This window comes from Cricetulus griseus, chromosome 4 (assembly GCF_003668045.3).
Source record: "Cricetulus griseus strain 17A/GY chromosome 4, alternate assembly CriGri-PICRH-1.0, whole genome shotgun sequence".
In the NCBI taxonomy this organism is placed as follows: domain Eukaryota; kingdom Metazoa; phylum Chordata; class Mammalia; order Rodentia; family Cricetidae; genus Cricetulus; species Cricetulus griseus.
The window spans coordinates 132,005,782-132,031,239 of NC_048597.1; the positions used below are offsets into that span (position 1 = coordinate 132,005,782).

The window sequence follows — 25,458 nt, forward strand, 5'->3', positions numbered from 1 at the left end:
TGGAGGAACAGGAAAGGAAGAGCAGGAGGAGCTGAGTTTGGCTTTTGCCTGAACTCTTAAGCTCAGTTCCTACCAAGATGTTCACTCAGGCACAGAGATAATTAAAAAAATAAAATAAAATAAATCTTTAAATAAAGAGCAAGCAGAGCAGGATTAATGGATTTACTTTCACTATAGGTGATCATAACTGCTGTTTATTGAACACCTACTAGGTGATGTAAATAATTTCTATTCATCACCAAGCTAGGATTTCCCCTCTTCCACAGGCAGTTGTATGGGAATATGGGGTCTCATGCAAGCTAGGCAAGTACTCTTCAACTGAGCCTTGCCTCTCCAGCCACTCACTGGATGGCTCTAGAACAGAGATCTGTCTTTCATACTTGTAGCCCTAACTGGGAATTCCAGGCACATTCAAATACATGACAATTCTAATATCTTAGCATTCCACATGCTGTGATTATAGGCATCAAGTACAATAGTCCATTTGTGTGTGCCTGTGTGTGTGTGTGTGTGTGTGAGAGAGAGGGAGAGAGAGAGAGAGAGACAGAGAGAGAGTGCATGAGTCTGTGTGTATACATGAGTTTGTGTGTCAAGCACATATGTGTATGCTAGTGTATGTGTGCATGCATGTATATGTATGTGGAAGCAGAAGTATATTTCAGGTGCCTTTCTCAATCACTCTCCACTTTAAATTTTTATCATTTAAGGATTTTATATGTGTGTACAATGTATTTTGATCAAGCTCATCCATTGATTGCATTTTAAGAAGTGTGCCCCTTAGGCATCAAACATATCAAAAAACCTGGTCAGGAAGGAGATGAGAACTCCAAATGTGGACATTGATACCAGGCTCCACAAAGCTTTTCAGACTAAAGGAATAAAGAAATTTCCATACAGTATCCATGTGTTTTTGTCTAGAAAACATAAAGAAAATAAGGATTCACCAAATGAGCTCTGTCCCCGTTACCACATTAAAAAATCTACTGCCTCTCTTAGCCAGAGGGAAAACTCAGATCTGCATTGTGGAGGACAGCAGACAGCATGGACGTCTCCCACGTTTCCCCTAGTCTCTGAATAAAGTCTTTTGATTAAAAATAATAAATCTACTGTGGGTGAGAATTAACTTTTAAATGTCAAATCAAGTTATAAAACTGAAAAGAGGAAGAAAAGATCCTCATAGTATTGCCATCTAACCAGCCAGAAAAGTTGATTTCAAAAACAAGGAAGTGAAACCCCCACTTCAAATGCCACAGGCAAGGTGGAGTTAGAGGAAGCGCAGAAGAATCTGCTGAGAAGTCTTAAGAAGGGAGTTCCCACAAAAGAATGAATGACGGTCAGAATGTCAGGCAGAGAAGTCAAGAAAGAATGATGGAGGATCTGGAGATAGCTTGAGTGCCAATCCCCATAGCAACAGTTATGATGACTGTAATAATGTTTACTGACCACTTAGCTGGATGTGAGACATCAGGGAACAAAAAGGTACTAGAAGTCAAAGCCATGGGCATTAAATTCCAAATAACAACAAAAGACATTTATTCAATATTTCCTCTGAGCTGCACCCTTCACAAAACTTTCTGACTCACTGAGTTCCCAAGGTTTTGCAACCATATATCCATACAGAGATATATAACTCAAGACTATGAAGTTGCCTATTGAATCTTCATTCATGTAATGCTCAGGGGCAATAGAAAATATACTTTGTCTGGCAGAGAGCTCATCTAGCAGGAATGAAGCCCTGGATTCAACCCTAGCACTGTAAACTGGGGATGGAGGTGCATACCTGAAATCCCAGTTTTTGAAGGAGACTGAAAGATCAGAAATTCAAGGTTATCCTCAACTACAGAGTCAGTTAAAGGCCAGTCTGAGCTATAGGATAACTTGGCTAAAAACAAAACAAAACAAAACAAAAAACAACAACAACAAAAAATTAAGTGTAGGTAAGAGTAATGTAGGGGACAGAAGTCAGACAAGTGTATCTAGGTAGAAGGAGTTGTCCAAAATAGTAATTCTCTAGTTAAAGCAACTGATTTCCTTTCAGATCCTAGGGCCATCTAGAAATATCTGGAGATTTTTGGTCGTCAAACTGAGAGAAGGGGAACATTAAAGGTATTTAGAGAACAGAGACTAGGGCCGAGGAATTAAGATCCTATAATGCAAATTACAACCTCTCAAAATAGAAAATCATCCAACTTCAAATGTCCTACTAAGAAACCCTGGCTCTGAACCCTACCTCATTTACATGGCATTCTCCATTTAAACACTGACAGTACATTACCTCTTGGGTGCGTCAAACCTTGCTCTGTTCCATACTGTGGTCTTATTTTGCCCTCAAAACCCTCCAATGATGTGTTGGGAAGATGATTCAATTGATAAAGTACTTGCTGTTCAAGCATGGAGACCTGATCCTGATCTCCAGAATCCACCCAGAACAATAAGAAACAAAGAAACAAATAAAGAGCTGAGCATGGTAGTGTGTGTATGTGATCCTACTGTGAAAATTTATTTTTTGCCAACACAAGGAAAGACAGAGTTGCCACATCCATTAGAACAGCCAAGTGCACTTAGTGCTCTGTTCTGCTTCCTAGTGGGATTTGGGTTCTGCATATTCCTTTAAAAGCAGAAATTGACTCATTGAGCCATTTTAACTTTGTTCCCCTGTTCTCTTGTGTGACACAGAGATTATTCTTTCTTTGTTTCTAACACAATCACGAAGAATGCAGAGTCAGAAAGATTGCTGGGGCTCACTTGCCAGCCAGCCTAGACTACTCAGAAAGCACCCAGTCCCTGGGGGTGGGGAGGAGGGTGTTATAATCAAACAAACAAACAGAGAACACAACAACAACATCCAACAAGGTGGGTCTGGAGAGATGGTTCAGTGGTTAAGCCATTGCCAAGTAGAACCCTTGCTTTGTTCCCCAGAACCCGCATAAAAGTTGGGTGGGCATGGTAGCTTATCTTTCATTCCAGCCTGGAAAGGCAGATGCAGTAGTTTGAATGAGAATGCCCCCCATCCTCCATAGGCTCTTATATTTGAATGACTGGTTTCCAGTTAGTAGAACTATTTGGGAAGGATTAAGAGGTGTGGGCCTTGTTGGAGAAGGAATGTCACTAGTAGTGGGCATTGAGGTTTCAAAAGCTCACACCATTCCCAGTATATTCTGTCTACCTTACTTGCAGATAAGAATATAAACTCTCAGCTACTGCTCCAGCATCATACCTGCCTGCCTGTTGCCATGCTTCTGGCATGATGGTCATGGATTTATGTAAGCTCCCAATAAATTCTTTCTTCTGCAAGTTGCTTTGATTGTGGTCTTTCAACACAGAAATAGAAAAGTGACTAAGATGGATAGCATATCCCCAGAGCAAGCTGGCCAGTGAGACTAGTCACATTAGTGAGCTCAGGGTTTGATTGAATGACGCATCCTCAAAGACTAAGTTGAGAGATTTACAACAAGTCGAGCCAGGTGTTGGTGGCACACGCCTTTAATCCCAGCACTCGGGAGGCAGAGGCAGGCAGATCTCTGTGAGTTCGAGGCCAACCTGTTTTACAGAGTGAGTGCCAGGATAGGCTCCAAAGCTACACAGAGAAACCCTGTCTCGGAAAAAAAAAAAAAAAAAAAAAAAAAACCAAGTCACAGTCTCAACCTCAAGACTATAAATAAACCTGCAAATACATGTATACACACCATATAACACACACACACACACACACACACCTCAAGATCTCCACACCTAGTGTTCTTCTTTACTACCTATCATGTCATTTTTTTCTCCCTATCATTAACATCTTGAGATCTTTCCACGAGTTACTCATTTTGACTGCCTGTATACCTGGATCCTTCCATACCTCAAGCCCCACAAAAACTGTCACCTCATCAGAGAGCTCTACTCTTCCTTTCTTCTATAGCCACTGTCTTCTTTATTTCCCGCTAGGAACACATCACTTATTTTATCATTCATTTTTTCACTTTATTGGCTCCATGTGTCAGAAGTGTCCAGGGACCATGCCTAACTTATTAGTGGCTACATCCCTAATGTGTAGCATACAACAGACTCCAACCATTTTGGTAAATAATCTGGATATGTGATATAGGACCAGCTGCTCAGTAGGCTGTGAGGCATGAGGATTAAGGATTTGCAGACAAGTCTGAGCAGTATAGAGAGACACCAAATAACATAACAAAAGAGGAGCTTACTTAGGCAATACATTTACTAATATTGGAATGACATAGAGAAGATTAGCATAGCCCCTGTGCAAAATCTGTAACGAAACACACAAACACACACAAACACACACACACACACACACACACACACACACACACACACACACAAATAATAAAAGATGTAATTAAGGTATAGCTTTAGTAGAGTATTTACCTAGCATGTACAAAGTCATAAGCTCTATTCTAGCACCGAATAAACTACATATGGTGATGTAGGTCTGTCATTTCAGTTCTAGGGGGGTGGAGGTAGGGGGGTTCAAGGCCATTTTCTTCAATAAACCATGTTTGAGACTCGCATGAGCTACATGAGACCTTGTCTCAAAATACAGTAAATTAAAAATTAATAAAATATCAAAAACAGTAATTACAACCAAAAGTATTTGTTGAATAAAAAGAACTGATAACCTTGGGGTTCCCTTGAAATGTGGTGATGGAAACCCTAATGCACAGGGTTAGATGTTTGAAGGGAAGCACAACCAGGCTTTCAGGGACACAGTCTGTCAAATGTCATTTAGATGTCTTCCTTTGAGAACTTTCTGAGGGAGTCTCGAGCTGCCTGCCACTTCACCTTAGTTCAAACCCTTCTCCACTCTTTGACTTTGAGAATTGTCTTTACTGACACTGAGTGATTTTCCCTCAACCAAGCTACCACAGTGACCTTTGAAAAATGCAAAGTCAGCCTCCCCTGCCCCTGCACAAATTCTTCCTTGCCTTCTCACCACATTAGACTCAAGTCTAAAGTTTCCAGTTGCGGCTAAGACCCACCTTGAACTGGTAAGTGTCCTTCATTTGCCTAAAATAAAAACCTACATTCCCAGGTCTCCATGCCCAGGCCCTGTCCTGTACCTGGTCTGCTTTCATCTCCTGCCCTGATGTATTACTTTGAAGGTTGTGCTTATGAATGTCATGAGCCTCCCAGCTTTGCCTGTTTACCAAGAAAAACGCAAAATCTCCTTCTATGTTTCCAAAACTCATTATGCATTGTTTTCATGAGATGCAGGGATAAGTGTACACTCAACTGTGTACATTATTGTACATAAAATCTATGTCTACCCCCCAAAAGAGGGGGGAATAAGAGATGGGGTTACATGTCATTGACAGAGGGCTTATGGAGGACATGACAGGTGCTTGCTTGATGATATGATCAGCTATGCATGTTACCTTCCCATTACTCTAAATTGTGAATCTACCCCAGAGCACCTGACACACAGTAAATGTATGACGTGGTTAATGTTAACTGTTAACTTGACAGAATCTAGAACCATCCGGGAGATAGACCTTTGTGAATGCCTGTGGGGTGTTTTCTTGATTGTGTTAATTGATGTGGGAAGACCCCTCTTAACTGTGAGGGGTTCCCTGACCAGTGAATCCTGGAATGTATAAATAGAACAGGCACAATGCATCATGCATGGCTCTGGATGTAATGAGGCAGTTAGTGACTGCTGGGGCAGGAGGAGTCATTTTTCTTTAGGGATGTAGCCACTGAGAAATGGTCCATGGACCAATTCTATTCACATACAATAAAAGTCATTAATTAAACCAATTAAAAAAACTAATTAAACACACTATTTAAAGAAGAAGCTGGTGGTGCCACACACCTTTAATCCCAGCACTCGGGAGGCAGAGGCAAGCATAGCACTGTGAGTTTGAGGTCACAGAAAAAGCCTGTCTTAAAATACTAAGAGAGAGGGGGGAGGGAGAGGGAGAGGGAGGAAGGGAGAGAGGGAGGGAGGGACAGACAGAGATGGAGAAGAAGAAGATGAAGAAGAGGAAGAGGAAGAGGAAGGAGGAGGAGGAGGAGGTGGTGGTATATTAGGAAGAAAGGCTCCAGAGGAAATATTGGATACTTGTGGATGAAAATAATCAAAATATATTGTTTAAATGTTTCTTTAAAGCCCAGCACTCCTGAGATAGAGGAAGAAGGATCTCTGTGAGTATGAGGTGAGCCTGGTCTACAAAGTGAGATTCATTATTTAAAAAATGTTTTAAAAATAAACAAACTAAAGGAGATGAAGAAAAGAAGGCAGGTATAAAGGAAAGCAAGTAAAATTCTACAACATGAGCACTTTCTATGCTGCTGTGGTGCCCTCTGTTCCTTTCCATGGATGTGGTATGTACAACTCTGTGTGGAGCCTAAGTTCACTTCGTCTCAAGTCTAGAAATACCAGGCCAATCTTAGAGGTGGAGAGAGTTGGAGGATTGAAGGTCCCTTGACATCTGGGTTTCTGCTTCTTCATACTATCAGCATTTCAGGATGGATATTTCTTTTTGTTGGGTAAAGGTCTTTGTAGTATATTTGGCAGCTTCCTCTGCCTCTAACATTAAGGTTTAAGAGTCTCACTCCCTTCTGCAGAGGTAACAAACAAAATGTTGCCAGACCTTGTTAACTAGATACAGAGGCAAAAGTAAGTGTATTTGAAAACTGTTGATTTATATTTTTGAAGTATGGAACCTGACCCAAAAGCAAGATCCAGTTATAAATCAGTGAAGTGTTATACATAATGGCCATTTTGGTATCTCTGCAACCCAGAAGGCTCAAAGTAGAGGAAGAGAAGTTCAAGGTCAGTTTAGGGAACTTTGAGAGACATGTGAAAATTGAAAAACAAAGAAACAAAAAAGGTTGGAAAATACTTCAGTTATAAAGCCTAAAATCTCCACCGAGAGCCTGGAGGTATGACTAAGAAGTAGAACATCTACCTACTACCAGAGTGCACCTGGAAGTGTGATCCACAAAGTAGAGCCCCTGCCTAGAATGCCCCAGTGAGGGACTGAGCTTGTGGATCAACAGGTAGAGTTCCTGCCTAGAATCTACAGTGGAGGTTTAAGGTTGCGGCTCAATGATTAAGGCCCTTCCTAGAATCCCACAGTGAGAGACTAGGGATGTGGGCAGAAGTTAGAACCCTGCCTAGGATTTCCCAGTGACAGGCTTGGGGATGTGGCTAAGTTGGTAGAACTCCTGCATAGATTCCCCAGTAAATGATGGGGACATGTTTCACTGATAGAATGCCTATAGAGTAGGTACAATGCCTCAAGTTCCACCCCATTGCCCATCAAAATATGATGCAATTGAGTTCGACATGTTTAAACTGTGACCTTTCCTGGTTGAAAATTATGCTTTCTATGACAGAAAAAAAAGAAGACAATATCTATGGTTCTCTGAGATGACACTAGTGTTCTGTATCTCCACAGAATCTTGGGCTATGCTAGGCATTTGTCCAAATGTGGCATGCATACAGCTGATGTTTGGGAATTTTGTCAAGTATAGATGTGATCTCAAAAGAGAAACTCACCCAGGCATATTTTGTCACAGCGGTCTCAAGAAGCTAATATGTCCTATACACAGCAACAAAGTATTTGGTGGTGAGGTGAGAAAAGAAAGGATGTGGTAAGAACACCACAGTAATTTTTGGTTGAGAGCTGGTATGTGCCACATGTGAAGACATGACAGTGAAGGATGGTCACAGTGGCTGTCCCAAGGAATCGAACATGACCCCAAGTGAGCAGGTGGTAAGAACTGTTTCTGAGGTGAGAATGCAATGGGTTGAACACACACACACAAAAGATTTAATTTGATCTTGAGGTTCACTGAAACCTGGGGCAAGCTAAAAGGTGAGTAATTCTAGCTAGACAAAAGGAGGGCAGAAGGGCAGATAGAACTGAGAGAGGCCATGGCTGGGTTGGAAGCTAGCTAGCTTCTTCTTCAACCTCCTGATGTGAGACAAAAGTCTCATAGCTTTTTATCCCCACCAGCAGGTCCCCTGCTGAGGGACCAGTTCAGAGTTCAAGACAGAGTCAGAACAGGACACATCACAGTTGCTAATCAATTAAGCATGCTTTCTGTCTTCAAACTGACTAACTCTAAAGTGGGGGGGGGCTCTTCAGAGGCTTTAAAACTCCCAGCCCCCTCCCTGCCTCAGAAGAAACTAGATTTTTCAGCTTCCCAAGTCTCCCCTCTGCTTTGCCTTTTTCTCTGTATATCAACTGCATGTGTGGTTCCCTCCCCCAAACAAGCACCTCCCTTCAACTGCTGATTCTGGTTTTGTGCCTCAGATTTCTCTGCTGCTACAGGCCATGCTTCAGATTCTTCCTGCCTGTAAATTCTTTAAGTGGCTGGGGAAGTGAACCCAATCAAGACCACCAAAGTGTATCATTTCAGGATGCCTAGACTGCATCAGAACCGTATGCCAAAACTCAGGGGACTGCAAGCTGTACCAGAAGGCAATTGTAAGAAAGAAAATGAAGACATGATTACCTGAGGATATAGCCCATTACGTAGAGTGCTTTCCTGACATGATTAAGCCTTGGGTTGCTCACTATGCTTACCACTTCTCCACTTGCATAATGTAGTACCCCCCCCACATACAATGAGAGAGAGAGAGAGAGAGAGATAAATAGATGATAGATAGATAGATAGATAGATAGATAGATAGATAAACAGACAGACTCTAGTTAGAAACTTAAAAATACATAGAGGGAGAGAAACATAACTAATATCCACCTCTAACCTCTACCTGAACACATGTCTGTACACATACACATAATAAACTTTTATTTTCCTCTAGCTCTTGGTAACCAATCCTCTTTGTTTAAAGTTAATTTTTAAAGTATGTATATGTGTATATGAGAGAATGGAGTTACAGATGCTGTGAGCCTCCCAACATGGGTGCTAGAATCCAAACTCAGGGCCGGTGGAAGAGCAGGAAGGACTCTTAACTGATGAGTCATCTATTCAACCCTGATAACCAACATTCTACTCTTTGCTTCTGTTCATTTATTTTACACACCATATGTAAGTAGAATAATAGGCTTTACATCTCTATTTATGTCTCTGTGTGTTTTGGATTCATTTGTACTGTATGTTAGGGATGATGGTGGATAGTTGAGACAAAGTCTTGCTATGTAATCAAACATACTTGAACATGAGATAGCTTGTCTCTTCCTGAGTGGTGGAATACCTGGTATATACAACCATAGCTGGTGATTTTTTTTCTTTTATATGACTGAATAATATTTCAGTATGTGTTTATACATGCACTCACATACATCTATTTTAGTTTGTTTTTCATCCAACCTGCTGCAAAGTGAGTCTGATGACAGTCACACCCTGCTGCTCTTCAGTGTCTCCTGGACAGGCCTGTGAGTATCTGTCAGCTCAGGAATCATTCTGACAGTCTGCTAATCCCAAATGTCCACAGAAGTAGCTGAGACTGAGGAATGCTTCAAGGAAGTGTTCCTGTGGAAATCAAGCACAAAACCCAGGCCAAGAGGATCTTAAGAAGACATTCAGTTCCAGGAGATAGTGACTTGCAGGGTCCTGAGCAGAAGACTTGAAGCATCCTCCTCTTTGGAATACTTTTTGTCAGTCAGATCCTTTTTTACCTGTTTGGAGTGTGTAGTATCTCATTAAGTATTCTTACATCCAGTATTTATAACTAGAACTGCTGAAAAGCAATAACTTAAGTAACTTATGCTGTTTAAAGAACATGAAGCTAGACACCAATGAGAATCAACACTGGCTTTGGTTTCTCCCTCCTTGATCTGCTCTCATAGAATGGTGTGGAAGAAAAGCATTGAGTCAGAGTCGAGAGATGAGACTGGAGAGATGGCTCAGTGGTTTAGGGCACTGGCTACTCTTCCAGTGGACCCATGTTCAATTTCTAGCACCCACATGGCAGGTCACAACTGTCTATAATTCTAGTTCCAAGGGATCTGACACCCTCACACAGACAAATGTGCACATAAAATAAAAATAAATAAATAAAATATGAAAAAGAGTTGAGAGAGAATTTCTGCCACATTGGGGAAGAACCAGGGAAACTTATAGAATGGTCTTTCTGGTAAAGATATAATGAAAGTTTATTGTGGATTGGATCTGGAATGTTCTTGAAAACATATATATATATATATATGTATATATATATATATATATATATGTTTTCAATCATATATGTGATTGAAAGTTTGGTCCTGTATGGCTGTATGGGAGGGTCAATAGGTGTGTGTGTGTGTGTATGTGTGTGTGTGTATAAGCCAGAAATCGATAATGGGTATCTTCCTTGATATCTTCTGTCTGATTTTGTGTGACTAGGTCTCTCACTGAACCTGGACCTTATTGATGTAGCTACACTGGCTGGCCAGCTCTGTGTTTTCAGAAGCAAGGAAAGTAAATGAGGACAATTGTGAGTTCAAGGTCATCCTGGGCTACAAGGACAACTTGAACTACATAGTGAGATACTGTATTTAAAAACAATAACTGAAGGAGAAAAAAAGATGGAAAGGAAAGAGGAAGAAAGAAGTGGAAGAAGTAAATGGAGACAGGGAAGAAAGACTTCCACGGCCCACAGTCGTAATCTTCTTTACTTCTGATTCCCTGGTCCTCTCTCTTGAGAACCTGTCACCAAAGAATGACGGGCTGGTCTGCATCATTGGGCTATTGAAGCAATGTGTGTCTGCAAAGTGCAATTCTCCAGTATTCTCAAGCTGAGAGAAGGAAAGTCTATGAATCGTGTCAGCCAGGTGGGAGGTTGTCTTCCAGAAAAATTCCACACATCTTTAAGAACTTGCAAGACTACTTCTCAAGAGAGACTGGAGCAAGATGACAGTGATGATGGGTCACATCTTGGCAAGTCCTGCCTACTTACTCATACCACTGACCCTTGATTTAAACCCAAACTACAAGTCTCTGGTCTGTGGTTGAGGTATTACTGGACCTCTTTGTTCTTCCCAGTATGACTACAATGAATAAATCTTTTTTCTGTTTTTGAATGTTACCTGTTTGTTCAGTTGGCTTAGAGGTAAAAGGAACCTGTTCAATCCACAAGGTTCCAGTTTCTGATCCTAACAACTCTAGTCTTAAAAAGAAAAAAAAAAAAACAAAAGACAAGAATCCATGTAAAAGCTGGACACAAGCAGCTATAATTTCTATCATGCACCCACCAGATGTAGAAGGTTTAGAACAATACCATAAGTTGTCCTCATAGGGTCATTATGGTACATGAATATCATGACAAAACATACATACATACACACACATGGGGGGGAGGGAAGGAGGGAGGGAAGGAGGGAGGAATGGAGGAAGGGAGGCTGAGAGGGAGGATGGGAGAATGAGGAGAGGGCCAAGAGGAGAGAAAAGACAAAGAAAGAGTGAGCAGGTTTACAAAAGGGGGACAGGGGAAAAAAATCCACAGAACTCTTTCATCTATCTCACTCCTTCTTGACTAGATAGCTGATCATCATCACTTCAATTTTAGTGACTAGGAGCTGGAGAGAAGGCTCACCAGTTGAATGCATACTGCTTTTGCAGAGGACTGGAGTTCAGTTCCCAGCACCCACAATGGGCAGCTCACAACTGCCTTAAATTCCAGCTTCAGTGGATTCCATACCTCTGGCCTCCATGTACCAACATCCATATTCATATACCTCTTCACAAACACACACACACACACACACACACACACACAGAGAGAGAGAGAGAGAGAGAGAGAGAGAGAGAGAGAGAGAATTAAAATTAACCTTTAACAGTCTATTTTTTGTTACTACTAGAAAAAACTAAAACAACCCACCTACAGACCATTCCTTCAAGATTACCTAGCCTGCCTGAAAACTATTTACTTCCAAGACCCTATATCATTGTGTTTAATTGTGACAACTCATCTGAAACCTATCTTCATTGTGTGGTCTAGATGGATGGGAAAGCAGAACCAAATGGCCCCTGGTCAGCACCAGCACAGATTCAACCTCAATTAAACGGATGGAAAAAAGACAGATGCAAAAGGGTGGGTGTCAAGTGCTGTCAACACAAAGGTTATAATGATGCACAATAGACAATATTTGGCAAGATCTTGAATAATCATGGAAACAGACTTCTGAGAATATCTGTGAGACAGATCCAATTAGGCTAACTGAGGTAGGGAGATCTACCCAAAATGTGAACAATAGCCTTTTTATAGTTTGGGGTCTTGGAATAAAAGGAGAAAATGAGCCGGGTAGATAAAATAATGGGATAACGCAATAGCCGTGCAATATTGAGGACTCGAGTTTGATTCCTAGAATCCACATCAAAAGTCTGTTGTGGCAGAGTGCATGTGTAGTTCCAACATTGCTATAGTGGATGGAAGGTAGGCTTGGGAGAATCACCTGGAAGAAGCTGAACAACTGGCTTGAATGAGGCAGAGCAATAGAAATCATGAGAGAGACACTCTCAACCAGGTGGTTGGTTGGAACTGACTCCAAAAAGTTGTCCTCTGACTGGCACATATACACCATGGAATGTACACACTTGCACAATCACACATGCACATGCACATGCACACACACTAGGGCATGTACAAACACAAAACACAATTTTTAATGAAGAAAAGGGGATGGAAAGATGACTTAATGGTTAAGAGTATTGTTCTCCCCAGATGATCTGATTTTGGTTTCCAGAACCCACATTGAGTGGCTCATGTTCACCTGTCATTCCAGTTTCTAAGAATTTGATTCCATCCTGTGGTGTCCACAGGCACCTGTACATATGTGGGATATAGTCCCACAAACACACCTACATGTGCACACAATAAAAAACACATCATTTTTTTAAATAGAAAAGGAGAAAGCAAGTTGAAACCTGAAACTTACACTCTCTCTGAAACTGTCTCTGTCTCTGTCTCTCCCATCTCTCACTCTCTCTCCTTCCTGTCTGTGGACACAATGTAACCAGCTGTCTCCAAGTCCTGCTTCCTCACCTTCCCCACCAGGACACACTGTCCCTTAAGCAGTGAAACAAGATAAATGTGTCCTTTCTTAAATTGCTTTCCTCTGGTCTTTGATCACAGCAAAAAGGAAAGTAACCAGCACTGTGAGGTGTATGTGAAATAGCCAGATTTAGCCATTCCGTAGTGCATTTTTACAGTCATGTTCCAGTAACAGTGTTTCAGTCAGTGTCAGAGGAAATATCCACACTACTCCTAAAAAATTATAATGAAGTTGAAAAATTCTCCTTCCCATGAACATCTGAATACATTCTGCACAAGCTTGTGCTGCTACTGGTGTAATCAATCCTTGTGTAAAAGTGTCCAGTAGTGCTGGAGAGATGGCTCAGCAGGAGAAAGCGCTTGCTGCCAAGCCTGATGACCTGAGTTTGATTCCCAGAATCCACACCTTGAATAGGGAGGAACAACTCATGAAAGTTTTCTTCTCACTGGTGATTATTTTCTGTATCACGATTCTTTTTATTTTTAAGTTAATTTATTTTTTTCTCATTTTTCCTATATGTTGGTTCATGTATCCATGAGTGCACAGGTATGTATAATCACGTGAATATGGAGACTAAAGATTTATTCAGGGACTCATTCTCCATTATTTGTTGTCCTTACTCATTGAAGGAAGGTCCCTCAATCAAATACACAGCTCATAGACATGGTTAGTGTTGCCAGTCTGCAGTGGTCCTCCTGCACAGCAGTGATAGCAATCAGTCCTAACCACATACCTGACACACCTGGCCTAGCTCCGGGGAGCTAGCACCTAGCCTAATCCTTTCTTTGACTGATCGGATACCTTTTGTACCCCTGTGTGAACTTTGTTTGGGACTTTCCCAAGAACACAAAGGCCTATGCAAAACTTAGTTCAGGAACCCCTGAAAACTGTGGTACCTGATAAATCAAGACTTTGCATTTGGCATTGTATTTTTGGAAGCCTCATTCAAGTTGTTCTGAGCATATGGTAATCAACTGGCTAACGTGCAAATATACAGAAAAATAAAAACGCCATGGGCAGAGGAAAAGTACTTCAGTTCCTAGAAGCTGAGGTTCCCTGCAGCTGCAATGGCTAAATTCATTGTTAAAGTGTCTCTGAGTTTTCTTTCAACAGACCATTATAAACCCACACCCTCAATGTCTATGACACCAGTCAGCTTGCTCTGGGGCTAAAATTACACATGAGCTGCTATGTCCAATCTGGCATTTACATAGAATTCCAGAGATAGAAATTCTGGTCCTCATGCTTGCATGGTAAATGCTTTAACCTCTGAGCCAACTCTCACCCCATTTTAAGAAAATTTATCATTATGGTCATCATCATCAATCCACATCGTCACATCACTTACAGCTTCCAGTCAAAGGTACAAGGCAAAATAAAACCAGGAAGCAGAGCTTTACTCCGGCATTTCTGTACTCCAGTAAGGACATTCTAGAGGTGGTGGTGGTGGTGGTGGTGGTGGTGTGTGTGTGTGTGTGTGTGTGTGTGTGTGTGTGTGTGTGTGTGTGTGTGAAGGTCAGAGGACAATTTTCAAGAGTCAACTCTTACTTTAGTTGTGAGATCAAACCAAGTCATCAGGCTTGTGTAGCAGTTGATTTTTGTCTTCTGTGCCACCTTCATGGCCTTTATCATTTTGTTCATTTTTTAAGGTATTGTTTCATGTATCCCATGCTGGTCTCTAACTTATGATCATCTTGCCTCAGTGGAATGCAAATATGTGCATATGTGCCACCATGCCACATTATTTGTGAGTATAAACTTAGTTATTTCAATAACAATGAAAATGAAAGCTTACTGAGCCAGGGTTAATAACACACACACACACACACACACACACACTCACACACACACACACGTAGTCTCAGTTATGAGAAAGGCTGAGGCAGGATGATTGAGAATGCAACACCACCAGTCTAAGTTACATGATAAGATCCAAAAATAAAAAAATAAATGTACATCATGTTACTCCTACAGCAGCCCCCAACATCTCTGTTTATTTCTGTGACAACTCTTCTTGGTTGTCAACTTTACTGCATCTTGAATTAATTAAAACCTAAGTGGACGTGTGCACCTGTGAGAGATTTTGTCTCAATTAAGCCAGTTTTTGTGGTGAGACTGAAGGGACCAGCTTCCCTTTTGGCAGCCATAATGGCCGAACACGTGCTTCTATGACCTTGTCCTAGACACTAGAAAGTCAGATGCCTGCCTCGTGACAAGGAACCAATCAGAAGTTAGCTGGTGGTGCTATGCTTTACGACCCTGGGTGTGCTTCACAGACAGGCACACAGCAACCGCCCTGGGAGGGCCTATGGGCCATAACAACCAGTTGACCAATCAACACAGGGCAAGCCCTCCAAGCCTGGAAGCACACCAATTGTGAGCCTGTGAGTACCCCTAGACACTCCCCTTACGCTGTCCTATAAGATCTCTTGGGAGGCCCTAGGAGCCATCTTTTTCCAGCCATCCACCATGGCAGATGGGTGAAAGACCCGAGCTAACATGGGGTTAGCTCATTAAATTACAATAAAGCCTCATGCAGTTTGCAGCAAACTCTGCCTGGTGATTGGGGTGACCGCGAATGTGGCCTGGGACCCCGGGTACTTGAGTTTTCCGGGGGTCTAACAAGACCCACTTTTAATCTGGAATTATTGAGGTGGGAAGATGTACCTTTACTCCAGATTTTTTTGAGATCTACCTTTAATCTGGATCACACTTATGTGGTACCCTATGTAAAGGACATGAAGGAAGAAAAATTTTCACTATTTGCCTGCTTGCTCACAAGTCCATTCCTTCACTAGCACAAGAAGGAGCCTACTTCTTTAGGATTCTAGAATAATGAAGAGCATAAACTGAGACATTCATACTCACAGCTAAACAGCTACTGGATTCTTGGACTTTCTGTTGGTAGACAATCACTGTTGGGCTAGCAGGACCACAGCCAGTAAACCATCCTAATAAATCCCATTATATAAGTTTTGTTCCTGCACAGAACCCTGACTAACACATCATTTCTCAGTTGCATTGAGAATTTTTGTGAATGAGGCAGGAGAACTGGCTCAATAGTTAAGAGAGTGTACTGTTTGTATAGGATCTAAGTGTTGATCCAAGAACCCACACTAGGTTTCTCACAGCAGCCTGTAAAGACAGGTTTAAAGGTATCTGAGCTTGCTAGCATCTGTGAAAACTTGTAGTAATGTGCTCATACAGACAGACAAATATACACATTATTTAAAGTATAAATCTTAAAGTATATATGGGAAGGGTTGTGGGGTAGCACATTTAGAAGAGTGTTTGCTTAGCATGCACAAGACCTCGGATTTCATCCCTAGTGCCCCACAAATTGGGCATGGTGGTTTACACTGTAATCTCAATACTTTGACTATAGAGGCAGAAAGACCAAAAGTTCAAGCTTGTCCTCATCTACATAGCAGATGTGAGACCACGCTGGGCCATGTGAGACCTAGTTGGTGAGAGTAAGGAATAAAATTTATCAGCTAGGGTAGGAACAGCAAAGTAGAAGTTGCCAGAATGTCCTTGCTGGAGGAAAGAAATGGCAGAGCAGAGCTCTGTTCCTGGTTCTATTTTGTCTTTTATCTTTGCATGGAAGCTGTATGTGAGGATGGGACTGAAACTGAGAGATACACCAGACCTCAGCATTCCTCATTATTCAGCCATCGAGACTAACCAGCTCACCTTCCCTGTGCCACACCCAGTTTCTGCCCAAGTTCTTTGATAAGCACCTAGTCTAGAAGTTGCTTGTACCTTACTTCCTGGAACTGCACCTCTGTACAAGAGCTCTGCCCTCTCTCCTCATAAACTCCCCCACCTATGAGTCTATAATCAACTCTAAAATTCAACATCTATGATTCATGAATTTTACTGACTCAGTCATTTAGTGTAACCTTGGGCATGCTAACCGCTGATTCCCGAGTTAGAGCTCACTTGAGGTCAGAATAAAGGCCTGCTTCAAATGCAAAGATACCCTCAAGTTTCCTGCATTAATATCTCAAAGGAAAAAAATAGCCATGTTTAGTGATTAATCTATATCCCCAAAGAGTACATAAGTATGCACTGTGATGATCATGGGATGAAATGAAGGGTACATCACTCAGAATGTAGTCTATCATGAAGCCATTCACTCACTTACTTCAAAATATCAGATCTATATAATTATACAGTAATATATTAATTTCGTTAATTAAAAAATTAAAATTGGTTATTTGAAAGTTTTGTAGGAAACTATAGGTCATCATTTTAAATAAACTATACTCAAAACCACAAATACTGCATATTTTCTCTCATATGTAATATCTGGTCTTATTTTAAAAAAGACTTGAAATTAGAAATTAAATTATTTGCAAACAGGAAAATGACCAGGGGAAGATGTAAGAGGTATACCTTAAAGAGTAATAAGAGGTGAATCCAAATAAAAGTATGTAATTGCATGTATAAAATGTCAAAATAAACAGATTATTTTTAGTATTAATATACAATATTAACCCATGTTTGTTGCTGCTCCATTTATAATGGCTAGGAAATGAAATCAGCCTAAACGTTCAACAATTGACAAGTGGATAATAAAATAATACATACACAGTAAGATTATCTTCAACCACAGAAACTCTGAAATTTGCAGAAGATGTATTAAATAAGAAAATATAAGGGGTCCACCTGTAGGGGAAGCTGTAGCCACACCTACTTAGGGGCTGGCCACAGGTGTGCCTGAGGGCGTGGTCAGGGTGACATAGAGTGAGACTTTGAGGGGGACTGCGTTTTTTTCTTTCGGTTTCACTTTTGTACTTGTTGGACAGACTGCTGTCACGCTGGCTGGCTAGGTTGCTCTGTAAGTAAGGCTTTTCCCTATTAAATACCCTTATATTTCTACTTGGCTCCATATTGGTAATTTTTACTATATCTGGTGTCAGGAGTGGAATATTGGAAACCTACACCCCATTTGGGACAGGCTGTGGGTTCCACGGGGGCCTGCGGCCTAGGTGGGAAAAGCCTTACTTACAGAGCAACCTAGCCAGCCAGCATGACAGTACAAAAGTAAAACCTAAAGAGAAAACACAGTCCCCTCAAAGTCTCACTCTACGTCACCCTGACCATGCCCTCGCAAGTGTGGTCAGGCATACCTGTAGCCAGCCCCTAAGTAGACATGGCTACAGCTTCCCCTACATCCACCCAGGTTCATGAAAACAAATACCTTAAGTTCTTTCTCAAATATGTATCTTACTTTGTAATTTTGCTTGCAGTTGCCTGGAAACAAGAAAGAGGCTCATGAGTGGTAGTAAAAGAGGTTTTAAGGAAGAGAGGTAGGGGAGGTAATAGAATATGTCATATAAAAATAAAAGAAGATTACAAGTAGACTAGGGAGATGGGGGAGACAAATGGAGGGGAGAGTCAACCAAAACTAAGTATTTATGAAAATGACATAAGACAACCTGCTGTTTTGAATGCTATGATTTTTTAAGAAATAAATGACAATAACAAACCAAAACACTAAAGTTTGCTGCCAATAGTCAATATGATAAATTTTATAATAAATAAATTTATAACTAAAGACAATTTATGACCAATGTAATGTCTACTTGAAAAAGTAAAAAGCAAGCACTTACTAGGTCTGGTCCTGGAGTAAGAGTCTGGCCAGTGTCTTAACCCTGAGTGTACTGAGTGCGGCTGACCATGTGGAAAGAAATGCTCTGGGGGTCTCTGACCTCCTGGATCCCATCCTTGGCCTCTGGTACCTGGTTTCCAGGGCCTCATAGGGCCTACTGGCTTTCCAGGTGACTTTGAAGGGACTGAGCTGGATCCTGCCTTTCTGATGAGCTTTCTCTGGTCCAGCTGCTTTCTGCCATCCATGGATGAGCCATTCATATTTCCCACCTGGAGCAGTATATATTTTCTTGGTGGTCTTCCAGAGTAGATGAGCATATCAGGGTATAGTTCCCCTATGAAAGGGTGAGATATGGGTGTGTGATTGCTACCCATGACCCCTGTGGTTGTAAAGAGGCCTTGTACAGCACTGGCATTCAAGTGTACAATTCCACCTGTAGAGAAGAGAGAAAAGAAGGAAAGGGGATCCATATCACTTTTTCAGAATTTTAGAAAATCTGACCACAAATGAGCTACACAGAGGGAAATCCCTAACAATTTTATCTAACAGACATCTATCATTGCAAACAAAGGGTCAGCTTAATTCTACAAGTTAAAATGTACATGGAGATACTGGGGGGATGACTCAGTTGATAAAGTGCTAGATATGGAATCACAGGGACCTTATTCAAAGTAAAAATCCAGGCATGGCCATCCATTCCCAGAATCCCAGCATGAGGGAGGCAATAACAGGAGAATAAATGATGATCTCTGGCCTGCAAATCTAGCCTAATCAACAAACACAAGGCTAATAAGAAAGCTTGACTTGGGATGTTCACCATCCTCACTGTTGTTCAATATTGTACTCAAAATACTAGCAGAAGCAATAAGACAAGAGAATTAAAGTAAGGAATACAAATAGCAGATTAAAAAGTGAAACTCTATTTACAGATGCTGTGTGTAATGGTTTGAAAGAAAATGGCCTACAAAGGGAGTGACACTGTTAGCGGGTGTGGCTTTGTTGGAGTAGGTATGATCTTGTTGGAGAAAGTATGTCACTGTGGAGATAGGCTTTGAGGTATCATATATGCTCAAGCCATGGCTAGTGGTTCAGAGACCACTTCCTGTTGTCTGCATATCAAGATGTAAAACTCTAAGCTTCTTCTCTAGCACCATGCCTGCCTGCATGTCACTCTGTCCCACCATAATGATAATGGACTCAAACTGTAAAATGCAGGTCATCCAATTATATAATAGTTGCCATGGTCATGGTGTCTCTTCACTGTGATAGAAACCCAAAGACAGAAGCTGGTACCAGGGATTAGGAATTGTTGTGATAGGCCTGACCATGTTTTTGTGGAATTTGAACTTTGGGAGTTAAGGTTAGGAAAGCAGTGGAATGCTTTACTCACTACTTAATGGGCCATACCAGAAGTGACATAGAAGACAGTGGTGATAAGAATGACTTAAGTTGCTGGAGGTTGTCTCAAAAGGCTTCAGAGCATTTTAATATATTGCCTAGAAATTGTTCTTGTGCTATTTTGGTGAAGAATGTGTCTGCTTTTTGTTCTTATGTGAAGAGACTGCCTGAGGCTAAAGTGAAGAGTTTTAGATTAATTCCATTGCCAGAGGAAATCTCAAATAGCTTAGTATTGACTCTGTTGTGTGATTATTACTGGGCACACTAATACAGATTCATTGTGAAAAGAAGCAAGAAACTATTTAAAAGAGAGAGAGAGAGAGAGAGAGAGAGAGAGAGAGAGAGAGAGAGAGAAGAAGAAGAAGAAGAAAAAAGGAGTATCAATCAGTAGAATGGAGCTAAGTGCTGAATTCAAGGAGATTTCCAACAGTGGTACGGTAGTTTGAATGTAATAGGCCCCCATAAACTCATAGGAAGTAGCACTATTAGGAGGTGTGGCTATCTTGGAGTAGGTGTGGCCTTCTTGGGGGAAGTGTCACTGTGAAGGCAGGTTTTGAGGGTGACAGCCTACTTCCTGTTGCCTTCTGATCAAGATGAAGGCAGTACCATATCTGCATGCATGCCTCCATGTCCCCCACCATGATAAAAATGAAGTGAATGTCTAACCCGTAAGCCACCACCTCGAATAAATGTTTTCATTTATAAGAGTTGCTTTGGTCATGATGTCTCTTCACTGCAATAGAAACCATAAGACAGAAGTTGGTGCCAGGGACAGGGGTATTGCTACGACAGGCCTGACCATGATTTTGTTCAGAGGAATTTGGATTTTGGTACTTTGGGTTAGGAAAGCAGTGATTTAAGACAGTTAAATGGGCCATTCTAGTAGAAGCATGAAAGACAATGGTGCTGAGTGTGATTTGATAAATTGTGGGAGCCTTGCTCAAGCGGGTACAGAGGAGAAAAATATGAATATGTGGCCTAGAGATCATTCTTGTGATATTTTGGTAAAGAATATGACTGATTTTTTTTTTTTTGCCTTATCCAAAGAGTCTGACTGAAGCTAGAATGAAGTTTTTTTGTTTGTTTGTTTGTTTTTCTTTTTGATTAATTACATTGGCAGAGGAAATCTGAAAAAAGCCTAGTATAGACTCTATTGTGTGGTTATTAGTGCTAGCTCTGATGAAAATTTATAAAATTTATATGGAACTAAATCCTGTGTTCAAGGAGATAAACATTAAGAAAAGGAATAAAGGGAGTAGTGACCCTAGGGAAAGATTCCACCCAGCTAAATTCCCAACTTCTGAAAAGGAATTTAGTAGTAGACTGATTCCCATTTTCTGGAGGAGTGCCATACTGATATCCAAAGTGGTTGTACAAGTTGGCACTCCCACCAGCAGTGGAGAAGTGTTCCCCTTTCTGTATGGCAACTCCTCAAGAAAATGGGAATCAGTCTACCACAAGATCCAGCAATTCCACTCCTAGCCATATACCCAAAAGAAGCACATTCATACAACAAAGACATCTGTTCAACGATGTTCATAGCAGCACTATTTGTAAAGCCAGAAACTGGAAGCAGCCTAGATGCCCCTCAACTGAAGAATGGATAGAGAAAATGTGGTACATTTACACAATGGAGTACTATTCAGCAGAAAAAAATAATGGAATCTTGAAATTTGCAGGAAAATGGATGGAACTAGAAGAAACCATTCTGAGTGAGGTAACCCAATCACAAAAAGACAAACATGGTATGTACTCACTCATATGTGGATTTTAGACATGGAGTAAGGGATTACCAGCCTACAATCCACACTGCCAGAGAAACTAGTAAACAAGGATGACCTTAAAAGAGACAAACTTTGTTCCCTGGAGAAGGGGAAAGGGTCACAATCCCTGAGCAAATTGGGAGCACAGGAAGAGGGGGGAGGGAGCTACGAGAATGAGAACGGAAGAAGAGGAAGGATGCAGAGATCATGAGGGAGAAGAAAGGTTGAGTCAGGTGTAGATTAGAAGAAAGGATATGTGATAGGTAGGGTTTTAGTTGAGGGGTGGTAGGGGAGGAAGGGAGAGAGAAGGCAACTGGGATTGTCATGTAATTCAATCTTTTTTGTAGTTCAAATAAAAAAAAATCCCAGCATGGAAAAAAAGAAAAGAAAAGGAATTTAGTAAAAGCTTAGAGCCAGGTGTAATGGTGCATGCCTCTAATCCAGGCACTCACACGGCAGAGGCTGGTGGATATCTGAGTTTGAAACCAGCCTGGTGTACAGAGCAAGTTCAAGAACAGCCAAGCTTAGGCCTTAAAGGTAACAATCAAAAACAGACAGCTGTTTAAGATGTAATTCCATGAGGGGGCCGTGTTCCAGACCCAGTAAGCAGCAGAACTTGGCAGTTCTGGCCATGTGGCTCTGGATTCAGAGTCAGGGATAGAAAAAAATCATTGTAGAATCTCCCTCTGACTAAAGAAAGCCACTGAGGCCAGACATGTGTCAGAGGTATCCCGGAATGGAGGCACAGAGATGCTATTGTGGGAAACTGTGAAGGTGAAGCCTGAATTTTTCTGGAGATTTTAGAGATGCCAAACTCTTGGGATATCTGCTGAGGACAGCTGCTAACAGGGAGTAGAACCAGCCTAAGAGGAAGAGGTATGTTGCAGTCAACAAAGATGAAAGGAGTTGGAGCCTGAACAGCTTTTTGATGTTAGACATGGAGATGCAGAGTTTGGATTTGCCTAGCTGGTTTTTCTTTTGTTCAGTATTTCCTCACTATGCTCACTTCCCTCTGTTTTGGAATGGTAATATATATCCTGTGCTTTTATATGTTGGAAGTATGTGATCTGCTTTTTGATTTTGATTTTACAAGGGATTACACTTAAGTCATCACATGAATCTCAGAACAGACTTTGGACTTTAAGCTTTTGTAAAAGTTTGAGACCGTTATAGACTATGGGACTTTTGAAGTTGGACTGAATGCATTTGGTTACAAGCCTTTGGGGACCAGGGAGTAGAATTCAGTGGTTTGAAAGAAAATGGTCCCCAAAGGGAGTGACACTGTCAGGAGGTGTGGTTTTGTTGAATTATTAGGTACTGCCTTGCTGGAGGAAGTATGTACATGTGGAGGTAGACTCTGAGGACTCATATATAACCAAGCAATGCCTGTGAGTCAGTTCACTTCTTGTTCCCTATGGATTAAGATGTATTAACTTTCAGTTCCTTCTCTAGCACCATATCTGCCTGCAGGCCACCATGTCTCACCAGGATGATAATAGACTGAACCTCTGAAATGTAAGGTACCCAATTAACTATTTTTCTTTATATAAGAGTTGCCATGGCCGGGCAGTGGTGGCGCATGCCTTTAATCCCAGCACTCTGGAGGCAGAGGCAGGAGAATCTCTGTGAGTTCGAGACCAGCCTGATCTATAAGAGCTAGTTCCAGGACAGCCTCCAAAGCCACAGAGAAACCCTGTCTCGAAAAACCAAAAAAAAAAAAAAAAAAAGAGTTGCCATGGTCATGATATCTCTTCACAGCAACAGAAACCATAACACACTGTGATACTATTATACATTAGAAATCCCACAGATTCTACCAGAAAACTAGAAATGATAAAAACACAACAATGTGGCAGAATAAAGAATAAACATGTACAAATCAGCAGCTTTTCTATATACCAGAAGAAAGCACACAGAAAAGGAGATCACAGATACACTCCTATTAACAATAGCTTCAAAGAAAATAAAATATTATGAATAAACATAAGCAATGAAGTAAAGAATCTCTAAAGTGAAAACTTTGAATCTCTGGGGGCAGGGGGAGATGATAAAGACACTAAAAAATGGAATGGCATTTCATGTTCATGAATTGCTAGTATTAATTAAGTGAAAGCCAACCATTTTGCCAAACATTATTTAAAAACTCAATGTAATCTCAATCAAAATCCCTCTTCATCACAAAACTAGAAAAAAAAAAAACTACTCTAAAGTTCATGTGTAACTACAAAAGATCCTGGATAGCCAAATAATCCTGGGGTGGGGAGAGAGGAAAAGTCAGAGGGAATACTATTAGATATCTTAATACATATTACAGAGACACAGTAAAAAGAAATATATGGTACTGACAGAAAACAGACATGTAGAACAGTCAAACAAAAATCAAAGACCCAAACCTGAATACATGTAACATCAGTCATTTCATATTTGATAAAGAATCTAAAACCATTAGCTGTTGAAAACAAAGCACTTTCAACAAATAGCGCTGGGGAAACTAGATGCCCCTTTGCAGAGTAATGAAATTAGACATGTAATTATCACATTGCACAGGAACTAACTCTTTATGGATAAAAGATGTAAACCTGAAACTGCTAGAAGAAAATATAGGCAGTATCCTACATGATAAAGGCATAGGAAAAGACTTTCTGAGTAGGACACTCTTTGCCCAAGAAATGAAACAACTGATAAGTGGAACTTCATAACACTAACAAGCTTCTATACAGCTAACGCAACAATCACCTGCTAGAAGAGGAAGCACAGAGAATGGTAAGGAATCTTTTCCACCTATACATCTGGCAGAGGATTCATATTAAGACTACATAAAGAATTCAAAAATACAGTGTCAAAAAAAATGACATCTCAAAAATGGCCCAGGGACCTGAACAGAAATTTCTTAAAAAAAAAAAAAAAAAAAGAGTAATGTCCAGGCCGTAAAGATGGCGCAGGGCCTAGCTAAGAGCACTCACTGGCTGCTCTTGTAGAAGGATATGTGTTTGATTCTCAGCACTCATATAGCAGATCTCAACAGTTTGTAACTTCAGTTCCAGAGGAACCCAAAGCCCTTTTCTGAACCACACCTATACCAGACATATGTAGAATGTATTTACATGCAAGCAAACACTTAAATACTTATAAAATACATACATAAATAAAAATCTGAAAAAGTAAAAAGAAAGTAATCACTAAAATCTAAAATATCCTTTTATTCGTACTTAATCTCCTCCCAACTGATTACTTGAGAATTTCATATAATACACCTGATCACTCTCACTCGCCATTCCTTCCTGGTCCACCTTCCCACCATTATGCTCTCCCCCCAAAAAGAAAAAATAAATAATATTCCAAGTCCAATTTGCAATGCCCATGTGCTCACTGGAACATGTACAAACTTCCAGTGGCCAGCCCCTTAAAGATAACTGAGTCCTTTCCTACTGCCCACAACCTAGCTCACCAGAAGCCACCAACTATGAAGAGCTACACTTCAGCCTTGTCAAAAATTTAAGGGCTCTTTTTAATACTTTGGGCATTCTTATTTTTGTTGTTGTTGTTGTTTTGGTGGGAGGTTGTTGCAGATACCTTCAATGTCTCTCATTCTCAATTGAGTCTGGATTCATCATTGCAAAAGAAGTTTCCTTGCCCATAACAGCCAGCAGCAGCACAGACCATGGACTTCCACATGGTTTGAGGTGATAGCTTGGAACATATACATTAACGTGGTTCC

At 40.9% G+C, this 25,458-nt stretch overlaps 1 non-coding gene across 1 annotated transcript; it reads left to right on the top strand.

Moving 5' to 3' along the window:
- The first annotated feature begins 4,190 nt into the window (after nt 1–4,190).
- On the top strand, nt 4,191–4,296 carry LOC113835272. Its single transcript, XR_003484646.1, has one exon. It is a non-coding gene; the product is annotated as a U6 spliceosomal RNA (small nuclear RNA).
- Nucleotides 4,297–25,458: the final 21,162 nt, after the last annotated feature.